At 37.7% G+C, this 16,490-nt stretch overlaps 1 non-coding gene across 16 annotated transcripts in view; it reads right to left on the reverse strand.

Annotated features, from left to right (window-relative positions):
- The window catches only part of LOC101080505, a 64,518-nt gene extending 48,028 nt beyond the window's left edge, over nt 1-16,490 (reverse strand). For 8 of the 16 annotated variants that reach the window (XR_006598127.1, XR_006598126.1, XR_006598133.1 and 5 more), the window contains exons 1-4: nt 15,620-16,418; nt 15,325-15,489; nt 14,574-14,684; nt 563-747 (exon numbers count right to left, since the gene is read on the reverse strand). This is a non-coding gene — a transcript (uncharacterized LOC101080505). The other 8 variants (XR_006598124.1, XR_006598117.1, XR_006598122.1 and 5 more) reach the window with 6 other exon arrangements.

The raw sequence follows: 16,490 nt of genomic DNA on the forward strand, positions 1-16,490 counted from the left end.
AGATTTTATTGTCCATCTATTTTGCCTCCTACAATCTAATATACAACAACAGCAACAACAAAAAAAATAGAGAATTTGAATTCCCAAACTAATGGATAATTCAGCCTTGTGCTTCTATAACTCTAACTCTTTTTCTCTATTACTACCTGATATACATTAAGGAAATGGATTACAGATAAGACATTTTCACAGAACTTGTCCAAGACTAAAATCAAAGTAGCTAAGTCTCAGGTAAATTAAAAGTGGCAGTTACCACTGGATACACTGAGGGGCTTGCGGGACACAGAAAATTAAGTCCTGGACAAATAAGGTCAATTGGTAAGAATGTAAAAAAAAAAAAAAAAAAAAAAAAAAAAAAAAAAAAAACTTAATGAGATACTGCATAAAATGAATTATGCAATAATGTACTTTCAGTATGCAAAAGGTTATTTTGATTTGAATACCACTAAATCAACCCTAACAAAACACCATACTATTTGACTCCAGATTGATGGCTGATCTAGAATATGTACTTCTGCTGACCCAAAATGAAAATGCCATCTATTTTTCGGTGACTGCTTACCTGATGACATGCGAGTTCAGCCTCATGTGTACTCAAAGAAATTGAGCAAATGGAGAAATAAACATGATAGAAATGACTCAGAAGATGAAGGGCCATTTGGTCTCTCTTTCAGTTCTGTTTCTTTACTAGACTTCCTCTTCCTTCGACAAGTGAAAATAATGTGGGTAATTCTCCTTCCAATCAGACTGGAGAAAGAGGTCAAAGATAGACAAAATAAAATAACAATAGCAAATGTAAATATGAGAGCACTATGACATTACTGGAAACAGAAACCTGTTTCAATGAAAAACAATTTCCATCTAGAAAAACACAGTTCATCTTATCTACAAGCTAGGAGTAATGACCTGAGCACACCCACCTTTCTCTCTCTCATCAGCCTCTCTAGAGATAATATTAAATTATATACAAATGAACTCTTTACCAGCCCTTTACCCAGATCAAGAAGTGTCAGAGGAACTGAGAAATGTTGAGGAATCTCTGAAAAGAGGAAGACAGAGAATATACGAAATAGGAAACCACAATTTAAAGGGCTTGCAAGTCATTTTACCAAAAAAGATGGGAATGTCTTTGAGGAGGGTCACATATGCTTGTAGTGAGATATGTGGGGAGTAAGAGAAGCCCTCGGGCACCCACCATGCTGACTGGTTAGATACATACAGTGTTTCACTTATTCATTCTACCCTCAATACACTAGACTAGAAGGGCAAAGGGAAGAATTGCATTTGAAAGGCTGAGTAGAGTCCCAGGGAGCTGGTGTAATCATCTATCAGCACAGGAAACTCCTTGGCTAGAAGACGAAAAATGCTTTCTTGTCACCCCACAGCAGATACTGCCCTTTTCTCAAAGAAAGAGAATGTTTTTATAGAAGGTCTTTTGTTTCATATCAGGAGCTCCAAGTGATTATTTGTAGAAAAAAAATAATTTATCACATCACCTTGGTTCATTTTCCACAATGGGAGAGAGATAAAAATTAGACAGAAAACTAGACAGTATATCTGGTTATAGAACATTCATTGAGAATTCATGAGAATGCAAAAAAAAAAAAAGTTGATTCAACAAACATGTCAGTCAGCTTTTATGGAAGAATATACCTTTACATTCAGTATTAAAAATACAGAACTACAACAAAGCCTTTGAAAATAGATACAAAGAGCTCTTTTGCCATCTTGGAGCCTGGGGAGGCCTGCTGAGAATAGGACTCCTAAAACAACAAATACGGCTGGAAGGCTACAGTCCAAGGTCATTTTTGCTGGCTATAAGTGGGGTCCCTGGAATCAGAGGGAGTACACAGCTATTCTCAAAACTGAATATGTTTATGCTCAAGGTGAAATTTAAATCTATCAAGGCAAGAGAAGTGCTTATGTATACAAAGCAAAGAACAACACAGTGACTCCTGGTGGCAAGCTGAACAAAACCAGAATAATCCTAGGGAAAGTAACTCATGGTTCATGCCAAATTCCGAAGCACTCTTCCTGTAAAAGCCATTGGCCATGGAATCCATGTGATGCTGTATCCCTCAAGGATTTAAACTTACTTAAAAGTAAATAAATAAAGGTGTAGCTATGTTCTTTTGATAGATTATAGATACATATATACATACATACATATATACCTACATACATAAAATGGAACCACCTTATGATCAAAGTTAAAATGTTGTAACTGAGGGGCACCTGGGTGTCTCAATTGGTTTAGTGTCAACTCTTGTTTTCAGCTCAGGTCATGATCTCACAGTTTGTGAGTTCGAGCCCCACATCAGGCTCTGTGTGATGGTGTGGAAGTTGCTTGAGATTTTCTCTCTCCCTCTCTCTCTGTCCTTTCCCCACTTGTGCATGCTCTCTCTCTCAAAATAAATAAATACACTTTAAAAAATGTTATACCTAGCAACTCTACCCATTAGGTTTTAGAGTAGGTCCAAAGGGCCTATCACCATACATGAATAAAAGAACCTAGCAAGTGGACAGTTTCACATCCATTGCACATCCTAGAATGATATCCCTCTGAAATTTTCCAGCATCTCCCTAATCCCTGTTCCATGATACCTATCAGCCAGTGATATCTGCACCCTCACACAGAAGCAGCCAAGACTGGGCAGCCACATCCTAAAGTGATCTCAAAGGTGTGTTTTCATCAGTGTGCAGTTCTGTAGGGAGTGTTGGGAGCTTTCAGATATGAGGAGGAACTTGTTCAGTTCCCAGTCTGCACAAGCCCTCCACAATCTCAAGCCCACCCTCTTCTCTGGCTAAAGTCACATCTTGTCCCTATTTCCAGTGTGATATACAGCCCCTGCCTCCTGTGTTACCCATCACTGAAGTCACTTGATCTCCAGAACCAATATATGCTTGGATGCCTCTATATTTTTCCAGGACATTCACCAATTTCTGAGGCTGGGCTGTATGGTCTTCATCATCCTCATCCAACCTCAGTACTTCCTGAAACTGGAAACATCTCAAATAGGTGGGGCTCATCTTTGCAATGAGATTTTCTCACGGGTTTTGTGTCCTCTGATTTCCCCACAATAAATGGAGTTTTGAGGGTTTGGCTAGCTTTCCCATGTGATGCTTGAGCTTAAAGTCTGGCGGTGTGAGAGAAGATAGCAAGAGAACTGGAAGATGGAGAAAGAACTACGTGTGTGCAAGACAGGGGATGGGGGCCTTCTCAGGCTTGCAGAAGACATATTCGATGAAAGACAGGCTTATAGACAGAAGTGATACACTTCACTTAGAATATGTCAGTTCCTCCTGGAGACTTAATCTAGGAAAAGAATTGGCTGAGGCAAGAAAACTGCGGTTCAAAGCCATGAAGGGACTGTTTGATCTAAGGATCTTATAGATTCTTTTCACAGGGCAAGGCTTCCATATACAAATGTCTTTGGTAAACCCTAAACACACAAATGTCTAGCATTTTAACAGGATATATGTTACGTACATCTTGAAAACAAGCAGGTATTTATCAAAAGCTAAACACTGAAGCTCTTTCTCTATTTCCCAATTTTATTTTCACTAACACACACATACAACATGTCTCTCCAAATAATCCTGTCAGTGTCAATATAGATATTTGTACATAAAGCAGATGACGGCAAACAGGGAAGACATTCACTACTTCAAGTCACTTCTTTTGATCTTTCAAGAGGCAACTTCAGAAGAGACTCCACCCTCAACACTGGGGGTTGAAAAACAGCTCTGGAATTCGTGATAGGCTTTCTCCCCTGCCATCTGTGCACCTCAAGGGATCATCTCTGTTCTAATTGCAAATTTTCACCAAGAGATTATGGTCAAACTGAATTTAAACAACATGGCGTATCTATCAACCATCCGTAGAGATGGCAGGAGGAGACACAGGCTCTGCAAGTCAAGGTCATGTTAGCGCTTGGCAGAAGAGGCCGAGTTCCACCCAGCTTCCTAGCGTGGTCCAGATGGTTGTGTTTCTTCAGCATCCTGACTTGTCTGAATGGACCTCGAATGCTTTCTTTTGTTCTACTTTGTTTCTCTTCACTGTAAATTCTGTGGAAGGTGTGCAGATGAGGGCCACCAATCTCAGTTTCATTCCTCATAAAGTTTCTGTTAAACAGAATTCCCTAACTTGCTTTTTCCCATTTCACTCAAGCACAGAAAAACTAGTTTTCCTTTTATGAGCCACTACTGAAGTTAGATGCACACTATAAGTCCATTTTTTGAAAAAGAAAAAAGACAGACAGGAAGAAAGAAAGAAAGAAAGAAAGAAAGAAAGAAAGAAAGAGAAAGAAAGAAAGAAAGAAAAGAAAAGAAAGAAAGGAAGGAAGGAAGAAAGAAACTTTTATCCACAGGTTACTTTTTCATGAGCTTAGCCATCAAATCCTGACAGATTTTGGTTCTACTGTATCTGTTTTCAAGTGTTCATGAGGATTTTGCTTCAGTTAATAAATGAGGTTTTTCACCCAGTCATAGGGCAAAAGCCTCTGACTGTACCACCAAATCTGATGCTCTGACAAAGGGTCTTCCTTTACAATTCAGCCCCTAATTTCAGCAGAATAAAGTAAAACATCATTTGCTGTAAACCAAAGGTGTTCATATATACTCTTTTTTTTTCAAAGTTTATTTATTTATTTTGAGAGAGAAAGAGAGAGAGGGAGGGACAGAGAGAAAGGGAGAGAGGGAATCCCAAGCAGGCTCCACGCTGTCAGCACAGAGCCCCATCCCCAGCTCAATGTCAAGGTCCATGAGTCCATGACCTGAGCCAAAACCAAGAGTCGGACACTCAACCGACTGAGCCACCCAGGCGCCCCATATATATTCTTAACCTAACTAAAAACAGTATGTCAGTAGTAGCATGTTATGGCTATATTCTAATATTTCCATATTTTAATACTAGCCAGAATATTCACAGAACTAATTAGACTACATCAGGCCTACAAACAAGTGCCTGGCAATACCAGATATCCTACATATTTAGTTTCTGGAATTAACGTATGGAAAGGAATAAATTGCAAATTTTAATCCATATATAGATGCGTCACATTTGCAAACACCTTATCGGGAAACCAGCACACCCAGAACTCATTACAGAGAGCATTCTATTAGCTTATCAAAAATTCAAAGACAAAAATAAATTGTAAATACCAAAGTAATTCAAAATAATTTAAATTACAACTCCAGTTGAGAGACATTTATTATGAATAAAGCATAAAATTACAAGCACTTTTGAAATAATACAGAAAATATTAAAATTTATCATCTGTACTTTTTATCTATAGTAAGGTGATGTTCCCTGAAAAAAAACCTGGAAAACAGAAATGAGAGTGGCCTCTTGAAAGTTACCATTACCATTTAAGACCAACTGTTAACAAAAAGATCAAAACAACTTCAGACACAAATTTATCTAATGAAGCAGAATGACCCCAAAGCCAGTGAAACTGGATTATCACCTGACCTGCTGTCTAAAGAAAAGTGAACTCTATTTGAGAAGATTAATCAAGATATATATTGAAAGTGATCATTCTCACATCCCTATTTTAAATAAAAAATGGAAAGACAGAAAATAACAATAATAGGATTGTAATCCATATCCATTGGCTTAGAGTTAATATATACGAAACGTCCTCTTGGTTAATCCATGCACACCAGCTACCGGCTGATTATATTCATGTGGCCACAGGGAGAGACAATATGAGGATCTTATAGACTTCAAATTTCTTAATCCTGTGTAGTAAATTAATAAATTGTCTGAATCTTACAGGGTATTAACTCTATTCCCTAAGTTTGTCATTTTCAAAGGCAGGAATAGATTTATTTATCATTAAATCTTCCACTAGCAGGGCAAAGTCTGAGACATATCACAGTCTTGATAAATATTTTCTGACTGTAAAAATTTTAAGAATTGTGTAATCCAAACACCTTTAGGGCAACCGAATCACTATGGCAGCAATATTTGTTTAACAAATGGCCAAACGAGAAAATCTGGCTTGAAATATCAGCTGTAAGATGAGGTGTAAAAATGCGTTCACTTCTGAGAAGTCTCTTGAAGAAGAGACACTATTTCAGGACCATAAGGTCAAGTATCAGATAATGAAAAATGGAAAATTCAACATGGTAATGGATGACAACAAATAAATACTGTTGAAAAAGCCCATGTCACCAACTATGAAATGTGTTACAGAACTTGAAGCCAACACTGACCTAAGAAGGGTTGTGCATCTAAACTACGCCAAAGGTCTTGGGTGCCCGAATGGCTCAGTCGGTTGAGCGTCCGACTTTGGCTCAGGTCATGATCTCGAGGTTTGTAGGTTCAAGTCCCATGTTGGGGTCCGTGCTGACACGGAGCTTGGAGCCTGGAGCCTGCTTCAAATTCTGTGTCTCCCTGTGCTCGCTTCGGCAGCACATATACAAATTCTGTGTCTCCCTCCCTCTCTGTCCCTCCTCCCCCCATTTGCTCTCTGTCTCTCTCCTTTCAAAAATAAACAAACATTAAAAAAATAATAATAAATAAATAAATAACATAAACTACACCAATGGTTTTGAGAAGCCATGAATATTTCTCCAAATACCATTAAGTGGAGGAGGAATGACCATGTCCAAATTGGCCTATCTCTCCAACATTTAAAATAAACATCAGTCATTAAAAACAAATTATGAGAAATTTTAAATTTTAATTTTAAATTTAAATTTAAATTTTGAACTTTAGCCTTGAAAAAAAGTTTATGTTAGACTTCAACAAACAATTCCTACCCCCACAAAGAAATAATTAGAGCACTTGTACCCTTTATCCGAAGTGTTTCAGGTAAGCAAAACACAAAGTATACTGTTAGTAATTCCGAATCTACATAACGGTGGCATTAGTAGTCTCAAAAACCAACTATAGAAAAGTATGCAAATTATAGTTTGAAATAGCTATAGAATAAATAGCAACTCTAAAAAATCAGGCTCCAGTTCTGATAAGATATAAATCTAGTAAAACTAGCTTGGATCCCTTGGCCAAAATCAACCCTGAAAGAAGTGCAGTGTGAAAATTCAGAGAAATGTGAAATCCCCAGAATTATGTGGAACTAGTTTGAACTAGTGTTTACATATGTGTATGTAGAAGGCTTCGGGATGGGGAGTGGCAATGATCTGGGTTTAGGGGTGGAAAATCCATTGGTAGACAAAGTACTAAGTTCTTGCCTTACTGGGAGAGCAGTATAAATATCAACTCAAATCATAAAAGTAATAAAGAATTAAAAAGAAACAGACAAAGAACCAACTAATAAATTGGTAGTTAGTAAAAATAGGCCCAAGCATATCAATAATGACAATCTATATAAATATACTGAATTAGAAAATTAAGTGTTAAGGAGTTATAGGTATATGCTTATAACTTATCGAAAACATAAGAACATGGAAGTATAGGGAGAAAATGGTAGAACATGACTTATCTCAGAAATATTAATGAAAATAAAACTAGAATAGCTATCTTAATGTCAGATAAAGGACCTTTTAAGATAAACAGTTCTATTAAGAATGGAGATGATCATTACATGATGAAAAGGGCCTCAACTTATCAAAAGAATGTAACAATTTAAAATACAAGCGTATAGGTCAACCAAGATGGTGGCTCAGAAGGCTCCTGAACTCCTCTCTAACCACTGACACACCAAGCAACTTCTTCTGAAAAAAATCCAGAAAGTAGCTGAAAGGTTCCCACACAACAGGCAAATAAGAAAATATCCACAGGGAAACAGTTTTGAAAAGCTGAGACAGAGTGTGCCATAAACTCAACTCCTGGCACTATGCCAGACAATCAGGAAGTAACTCTCAACTCTGAGCTTCTGTCTGAAAAGCAAAGGGTTTGACCTCAAATTTAATACTTCAACATCAAAGACTCTCATCCAAGGCAAAGGCCTCTAAAATCCCTAGCTCTTGAAAGCCAGTGAAGCTTGTTTCCATAAAACCCCACGTCTAGCAAAAAAGTAGCAGGTTTTAATAGGTGTGCAAGCACTCACCATGGCTACCCACTCAGGGCTCAGCTTGGAGGGCACAGGGGAAGATGCTCATCTCCTTGTCATAGCACAAAGGTACAAAATCAATTATAAGAAGAAAAGAAAAGTCACAAACACGTGGAAATTAAATAACATGATACTGAACAACCAATGAGTGAAAGAATAAATCAAAAGAGAAATCAAAAATATTTTCAGAGAAATTAAAATGCAAATACCACATACTGAAACTTATGGGATGCAGCAAAAGTAGTTCTATAAGTCAAGTTCATAGCAATAAATGCCTACCTTAAGAAAAAAAGATAAGGCTCAAATAAACAACCTAATTTTACATCCCAAGGAATTAGAAAAAGAACAAATGAAATCCAAAATTAGTGAAAGGAAAGAAATAATAAAGATCAAACTACCAATAAATGATATGGAGACAAAAAAGATAATAGAAAACATTAATGAAATCAGTGCTGTTTTTTTTAAAACATACCCAACTAGACAAACCTTTAGCTATACTTACCAAGAAAAAAAAGAGAGGACTCAAATAAAATTAATTATGAATGAAAGAGGAGACATTCAACTGATGGCCACAGTAATACAAAGGATCATAAAAGATTAGTATGAACAATTTTATGCCAACAAACTATAAATGAATAAATTCCTAGAGACATAACCTACCAAGAGTGAATCATTTAGAAATTGGAAATCTGAACAAATTACTAGTAAAGAGACTGAATAATTTAAACCCCCCCCCAAAACAAAAGCCAAGGACCAGATGGCCTCACCAGTGAATTCTACCAAACATTTAAAGAAAAATTATTCCCAATCCTCAAATTCCTCCAAAAAAGTGAAAAAGAGAAAATGGTTCCAGATTTATTTTTCAGGAATTTTATTACCATAATACAAAAACCCAGCAAAAACACCACAGGAAAAGAAAACTACAGGACAATATCTATGATAAATATAGTTGCATAAATTCTCAACATAATACTAGGAAACTGAATTAAACAGCACATTCAAGAAATCTTACACCATGACCAAGTGGATGATCCCTGAGAGGTAATGACGATTTCAACATATGAAAGTCAGTTAATATGATTTACCACATATATTAGAAAAAAGGGTAAAAATCACATAAATCATCTAAATTGAGGCATTTGGCAAATTCAATACCCTTTCATGATAAAAGCTTTCAAAAAACTAGGAACAGAAGTGGATTACCACAGCATAATAAAGGCAATATATACAAAGTCCACAGCTAACATCATACTCAACAGTGAAAACCTGAAAGCCTTTCCTTTAAGTCCAGCACAAAGCAAGGATACTCAGTGTCACCACTTCTATTCAATATAGTATTGAAGATCCAGCCAGACCAACTAGATAAGAAAAATAAATAAAAGGCATCCAAATTAGAAAGGAAAAAGTAATATTGCCCTTGTTTGCAGATGACATAATCTTATATAGAAAACTAAAGACTCTGTAAAAAACTATTATAAGTAACAAACAAATTTAGTAAACTTTCAGGATACAAAATCAATATACACAACTGGTTGTATTTCTATACACAAACAATGAACTACCATAAAGGAAATAAGGGAAACAGTCCTATTTACAAGAGCACCAAAAAGAATGAATTTAACTGAGGAGGTGAAGACCAACATGTCAAAAACTACAAAGCAATGATGACAGAAATTAAGATACAAAGAAATAGAAAATCATCTTGTATCTATGAATTGTCAGACATACTATTATTAAGAAGTCCATACTACCCAAAGCGATCTACAGATTCAATGCAATCTTTATCAAAATCCCAACGGCACATTTTACATAAATAGAAAAACCAATTCTGAAGCTTATATGGAACCACAAAGGACTGTGAATAGGCCAATCAGTCTTGAACAAGAAGATCAAAGCTGAAGGCATCACAGTGACTGACTTCAACCATCATTACAAAGCTACAGTAATCAAAACAGTATGGTATTGGCAGAAAAACAGACACAGATCAATGGAACAGAATAAACAGCTCAGAAGTAAACCTATGTTATATGGTAAATTCATTCACAAAAAAGCAGCCAAAAATATACAATGGGGAAAGGACAGTCTCTTGAGTGAATGGAGTTGGGAAAACTAAATAGCCAGAAGCAAAGGAATTAAAATGGAGTCCCATTTCACACAATACCAAAAAACTAAAAACAAAAACAAAAACAAAACAAAAACTCAAAATGGATTAAAAACTTAAACTGAAGACCTCAAACTATAGAACAGAGAGAGGGAAACATTGGGGGAAGCTTCAGGACATGGGTCCTGGTAATGATTTCATGGATATGATGCTAAACACATACCCAAAGAACCAAAAATAGAAAAATCAGACTATATCAAACTAAATACTTCTGCAAAGAAAACAATCAACAAAGTCAACCTACAGAATGGGACAAAATGTTTCCAAACCAGTTTATCTGATAAGGGGTATATTTCCAAAATATATAGGGAACTCTGAGAACTCAACAACAAATACACTAATAAATTTTTGAGAATTTGAGAATGGGCTAAAGATTTAGAGAGACATTTCTCCAAAAAAGACATACAAATAACTGACATGTATATGTAAAGATGGTCAATATTAATAACCAAATGAAAAGAGGCAAATGAAAACCACAATGAGATTTTACTTTCTGCCTATCAGGGTGATTATTATCAAAACAACAAAAGACAACAAGTGTGGAGAAGGATATGGGGAAATGGGAACCCTGTACACTGTCAGTCGGAATGCAAAATTGTACGGCTGCTATGAAAAACAGTATGGTGGTGCCTTTAAAGAATAAAAATAGAACTAGGGGCGCCTGGGTGGCTCACTTGGTTAAGCATCCAACTTTGACTCGGGTCATGATCTCGCAGTTTGTGAGTTCAAGCCCTGCATTGGGCTCTGGGTTGACAGCTCAGAGCCTGGAGCCTGCTTTGGATTCTGTGTCTCCCTTTCTCTCTGCTCCTCTCCTGCTTGTGCTCTGTCTCTTTCTGTCCTCAAAAATACATAAATGTTAAAAAAATGTAAAGAATATGAATAGAACTATCATTATGATCCAACAATCCCACTTCTGGATATTTATCGAAAATCATTGGAATAAGGATCTCGAAGAGATAGGTAGCATTCTCATGTTTGATAGCCAAGATAAGGAAGCAAGTAGATGCCCGTGGATGGGTGAATTAATTAAAAAGGTATATATACATATAATGGAATATTATTCAGCCTTCAGAAGGGAAGAAACTGTGCAATATGCAACAATATGAATGAATTTTGAAGACACTATGGTACATGAAATAAGCCTGTCACAGAAAGACAAATAATGCACGATTCCATTTATACAAGGAATCTAAAATAGTCAAACTCATAGAATCAGGGAATAGTATGGTGGTCACTCAGCGCCAAGAGGATAGGAAAACAGGAGGTGTTAACCAATGGGCAAAAAGTTTTGGTTATGCGACATGAGTAAGTTACAGAGATCTGTTATAAACACTGTGCCTGTATTTAAAGATACTGTACCAGGAGCACCTGGGTGGCTCAGTCGGTTAAGCATCCGACTTCAGCTCAGGTCATGATCTCATGGTTCGGGAGTTCAAGCCCCACTTTGGCTAACTGCTGTCAGCCTGTCAGAGCAGAGCCTACTTCAGATCCTCTGTCCTGCTCTCTCTGCCCCTCCTCCACTTGCACTCTCCCAAATAATAAATAAATATTTAAACAAAGATATTGTACTATACAATTTAAAATTTTCAGACGGTGGGAGCACCTGGGTGGCTCAGTCAGTTGAGCTTTCAACTTCAGCTCAGGTCATGATCTCATGGCTCATGGATTCAAGCCCCACATTGGGCTCTGCACTGACAGCTCAGAGCCTGGAGTCTGCTTCAGACTCTGTGTGTGTGAGTCTCTCTCTGCCCTTCCCCCACCTGATGTCTCTCTCAAAAATAAATAAACGTTAATTTTTTTTTTAATTTCAAAGAGTATATCTCTTGTTAAGTGTTCTTACACCAGTAAAAATTTGGAAAGTAATAATAAAGTCAGGAATGGTACAAGAATACTGGTCATTACTATTTCCATTCAATATTGAGTTAGAGGCCATAACTAGCACAATAGAAAGAGATGAGAAACATAAAAGACTAGAACTGAGGAGAAAAAGCGGTTATATTTGTAAATGATGTAATCAATTGCATAAACACAAAATTATTGATCTATTGACAGTGTGGCTAAATACACAGTCAGATGCAAGTCTATACAAGAACAGCAAACAACTAGAAAATTTAATTAAAAGATGAAGACATCATTTGGCATTAGCATCAAAGAATACAAAGCTAAATACCAAAGAACAGGTGAACCAAAAGGTATTCACGGTCTCCACAATGAAACTGGAGAACATTACAGAAATGAACAGTTTTATCTAACATAAGCCAACTGTCTTCTAAATCTCCAGAACACTCTGCTCCAGGGTCTGTGAGGTTCTAGTAATCAGGTTTTCAGAGAAAGAAAAAAGAAGGAGGAAAGGAGGGAAGGAGGGAGGGAGAGAGAGAGAGAGAGAGAGAGAGGAGAAAGAAAGAAAGAAAGAAAGAAAGAAAGAAAGAAAGAAAGAAAGAAAGAAAGAAGAAGAAAAGAAGGAAGGAAGGAAGGAAGGAAGGAAGGAAGGAAGGAAGGAAGGAGAAAATAGAGTCCTTTCTGGTCATGTAATGGCTACAATCCTTTGCACTGGGCCAAAATGCAGTTCTGGCACCCCTCTGGCTTCCTGGAAATGGTCCTCTATTTCCCCTACTTATCCACTGGTTTCCCAGGTTACTCCTTTGGAAGAAAGTCTGTGTTTCCAGAAACCCAGCTAAGTCATATTAGACCAAATATTTCTCAACATTTCCTCTCACTATGTTCAGGTTTTGGTGTTTTTGTCTTGCTTTGTTTTTTCCTTTGTTTGGTTGGTTGTTTTTTGTTTGTTTGTTTGTTTTACCTCTATTTAATCTTCCCTTGTCCCAATGCACACTTCCTAATCTTCAGCAAAGTTGGTCTTCATTCATATATCCTTCCATTATTTGTGCTCAACACTAATTATTGGCTGTTTACAAAAAATGAATTCCAGAAATGCAAATTTGCTCTGTGAGTTTATAGAAGCGCACATGCATTTATGTATCTTCTACAACACAGTGATATTAATTTATTACATGCATAACTAGAGGGCCTATGCAGAATTTTTCTACAGAAACTTCCCATTATTCACATTAATGTGGGAGGCAGAGGCAGATTTAGAAATAATGAAATTTACAAGCAGTCAAGTACAGTTTCTCAACAACTTTTTAAAAACCATCATGCTATTAATTGTTTTGTCTCTGCTTTCTCTTTCTCTAATAGTATATATCTTCCTAAAGGTAAAATTATATATATATCTGCCAAAGATATAGAATATGCAAAAAAAAAATTAAGGTGAAGTTAGTAAAGTATTTAATTTGATATAGCAAAAAGTTTTGCAGGATCTGACAGCCCAGAGAAGGGCTAGAGGAGTAAGCATGGGGCCAGGGCCAGGTTGAGACCAGGCCTTGTGTGAACCCTCAACCCCAACCTGCTCACCCTGGAAATGCTGTGAGCAAGAACCCTGACTATGTCATACTGCACAAGATCCAGGCAGCCAGGAACATCTCCAAGACAAATGCCACATCACAGAACCATACCTATCTCACTGCTGACAATCTTGCCCTCAACCTCTATGATGAAAGTTTTACCCAGGGCAGGCACAGCCTCATCAAGGGTATAAAACTGAGCCTGGTGGCCAGGAACTCCACTCCTAGAGAAGAAGTTTTGTGAAGAGCCAGCTTGGGATCCAGCACACCCCCATTTCACCCCCACTATGATGTGATGGTCCCTTCTGCATCTATCCCCCCAAACCTTCTTGGATGCACAAAGCCTGACCAATTTTCAGGGGAATGATTTTGCTCTTCGCTGTGTGGCGCAGAGGTGTTGGGACAGTGTGACTTCTGAGTGATTTCCCTCTGTGTTTGTTCCCCCCTCCAGGCTGGTTTTTTATTACTTAAAAAAAAAAAAGTCTTCCAACTTCATGTGACTCAAAATGTCTGAGATGTGCCTTAAAAAACAATGAAATGAACAGGTCAAAGAAGCAAAAACGGAAGTGGGTGAAAGTTACCTTAAGCCATGAGAAAAAATTTTTTGAGATTTCACTTCTATTTGATTCAGGTCTTCAAGACTTTGAGCCAACTGGGCGACAAATGAGCGTGTCTTGACATGCACAGCGAATCAAAAATCTCTTACGATATCATATCCTGAAGAAACACAGTTACCCAAGTCCATAGGTGTCTGTGTTCTCTGAATTCAAAACTCTCATAGTAATAAAGAAGTTACTATGTACTTGGCCATAACAAACTTTCCCTTTGAAGAAAATCTATGATTTAATTTCAAGGCTTCACCTTTTCTTTGAGTGGCACAGGGAAAGGAGATAAATGCCCTGATGAAGGAAAAGTCCAGGCACGTCTGTACATTTACTCACTCATAAAGTCATGAACTTGCAATACATCTAATACACTGTCACTCACTTGTCACCTCCGAGATTCCTTTCTGGTCTTACATTCAGTTTCACCAGATGGGCTAATGGCCGTCTCAGTGCATTGGACCAGTAGTGCGGTTGTGGCCTCATCAGTGTTCACCTGTATTGACACCCAACACCATAATTCACTCCATGACTTACCATCTGTACTGGCTTTATGTCCCCCTTCCAGAGCTCCACAAACCAAACACAGAGAGTCTCTTGCCAGCCAACAAGTACCCTTGTAATAATAACTCAGTAACTTAAGGTATTTTTTTTCTCTTGGGGGCTCAAGATATAAATACATAAAACCAAACCTATAAAACCGAAGTCAAGTCATATATAGCAGCTCTGCAGCTACAGTAAGCTTTCCAAACTCAGTTCTTCTCCCTCTTTTTTCTAGTGTGTATGACCCTTCTTGGGAGTGCTTGGGTGGCTCAGTTGGTTAAGCATCCGACTTCGGTTCAAGGTTATGATCTCAGGACCCATGGGTTTGAGCCTTGCATCAGGCTCTGTGCTGACAGCTCAGATCCTGGAGCCTACTTTGGATTCTGTGTCTCCCTCTCTCTCTGCCCCTCCCCTGTTCATTCTCTGTCTCTCTCTGTCTCAAAAATAAATAAAAATTAATATATATATTTTTTAATTAAAAAAAAAGACACCTTCTCCATCTCACACAAAGCCCTTCTCCACACTCATCCCCAATCATTTCTGATACACAAGAACCCTTTCCATGCAAACCACACCAAATTGATGATGCTCACTTGATGACCCTGTGGTCCATGCTGCTTGCTTTCTCTGCTGGTGAAGCACTCTCTTCTCTCTCCTTTTTTTTTTTTTTCTCCCTTGGTAAATTCCTACTCATCTTGAGATCCAGCTCAATACTCAGCTCAAAAATTTGTGGCTTGGTGAAACTCTCCATCCAACTCCTAGGCAGAAAAAAATAAGTTGCTTTCTTAGATGCTCTCCCACAGATTTGTATATTCACTCCTAGTTATAGTACTGAGTACACTGTTTTATGAGTCTGGTATTATGTATCAGTCTTTCTTAAATCTTCACCTTTAGTGGATTTGAATGGGCGTTTTGTCATTTTGGGGGCCGTCAGCAAACAACACTTTTCCTGTTTGGGGTAGAGTTGTCAGAATTAGCAAAAACAACTACAGGGCACTCAATTAAATTTGAGCATACTTATACTAAAACATTAACTAGCATTTATCTAAAATTCAACTTCATTTATCCTGAATTTTATAATTACATCCCCAAACTAGGGAAAACCCAAGATTGGTGGGTGGACAGGGTCACATTTCCGTTAGAAATGGTGCAGAGGAGCAGATGATCTCTCTGCAAAGTTCAAGTCTGGGTGTGCGACCTACATTCTGCCATTCCCTGCCCAAACTCTGACTCTGGAGCAAAGTATAGAAGCAGATGTGTATACTTGTACACACACTGGCAGAAGCCAACTTCCAGAGTCCCAGTGCCAATGGGGTCTAAGGAAGAGCTAGCAATGTCTCTCCCGGACTATTCTGGCTATGGCCATAATTGTTAAGCTCCCATGATCACCATTTTTGAGAGCCCAACTCATGTTCTTCTCATCAGTTCCAATTTCCAAACACTCTAATTTTTCTTTATATTATTTTTTGCCATTCAACATATTATCTTTCTGTTTGTTTAGTGTCTTTCTTCCCTAGTAGATGTATAAGCTTCTTGAAAACAGGAACTTGGCTCTGTTCTCTGATCTACCCCTAACTGCAGAGCAGGACTTAGCTCACAATAAGTCCTAAGTGTAGATTTGTTGAATAAGGAAAGCAATGAATGAATTCTTCAAAACAACTAGCCTTTCCATTTAAATGTAACCAGAATTAGGGCACCTGGGTGGCTCAGTTGGTCAAGCGTTGGACTTCGGCCCAGGTCATGATCTCACGGTTCAGTT

Source organism: Felis catus, chromosome A1 (genome assembly GCF_018350175.1).
Source record: "Felis catus isolate Fca126 chromosome A1, F.catus_Fca126_mat1.0, whole genome shotgun sequence".
Taxonomy (NCBI): domain Eukaryota; kingdom Metazoa; phylum Chordata; class Mammalia; order Carnivora; family Felidae; genus Felis; species Felis catus.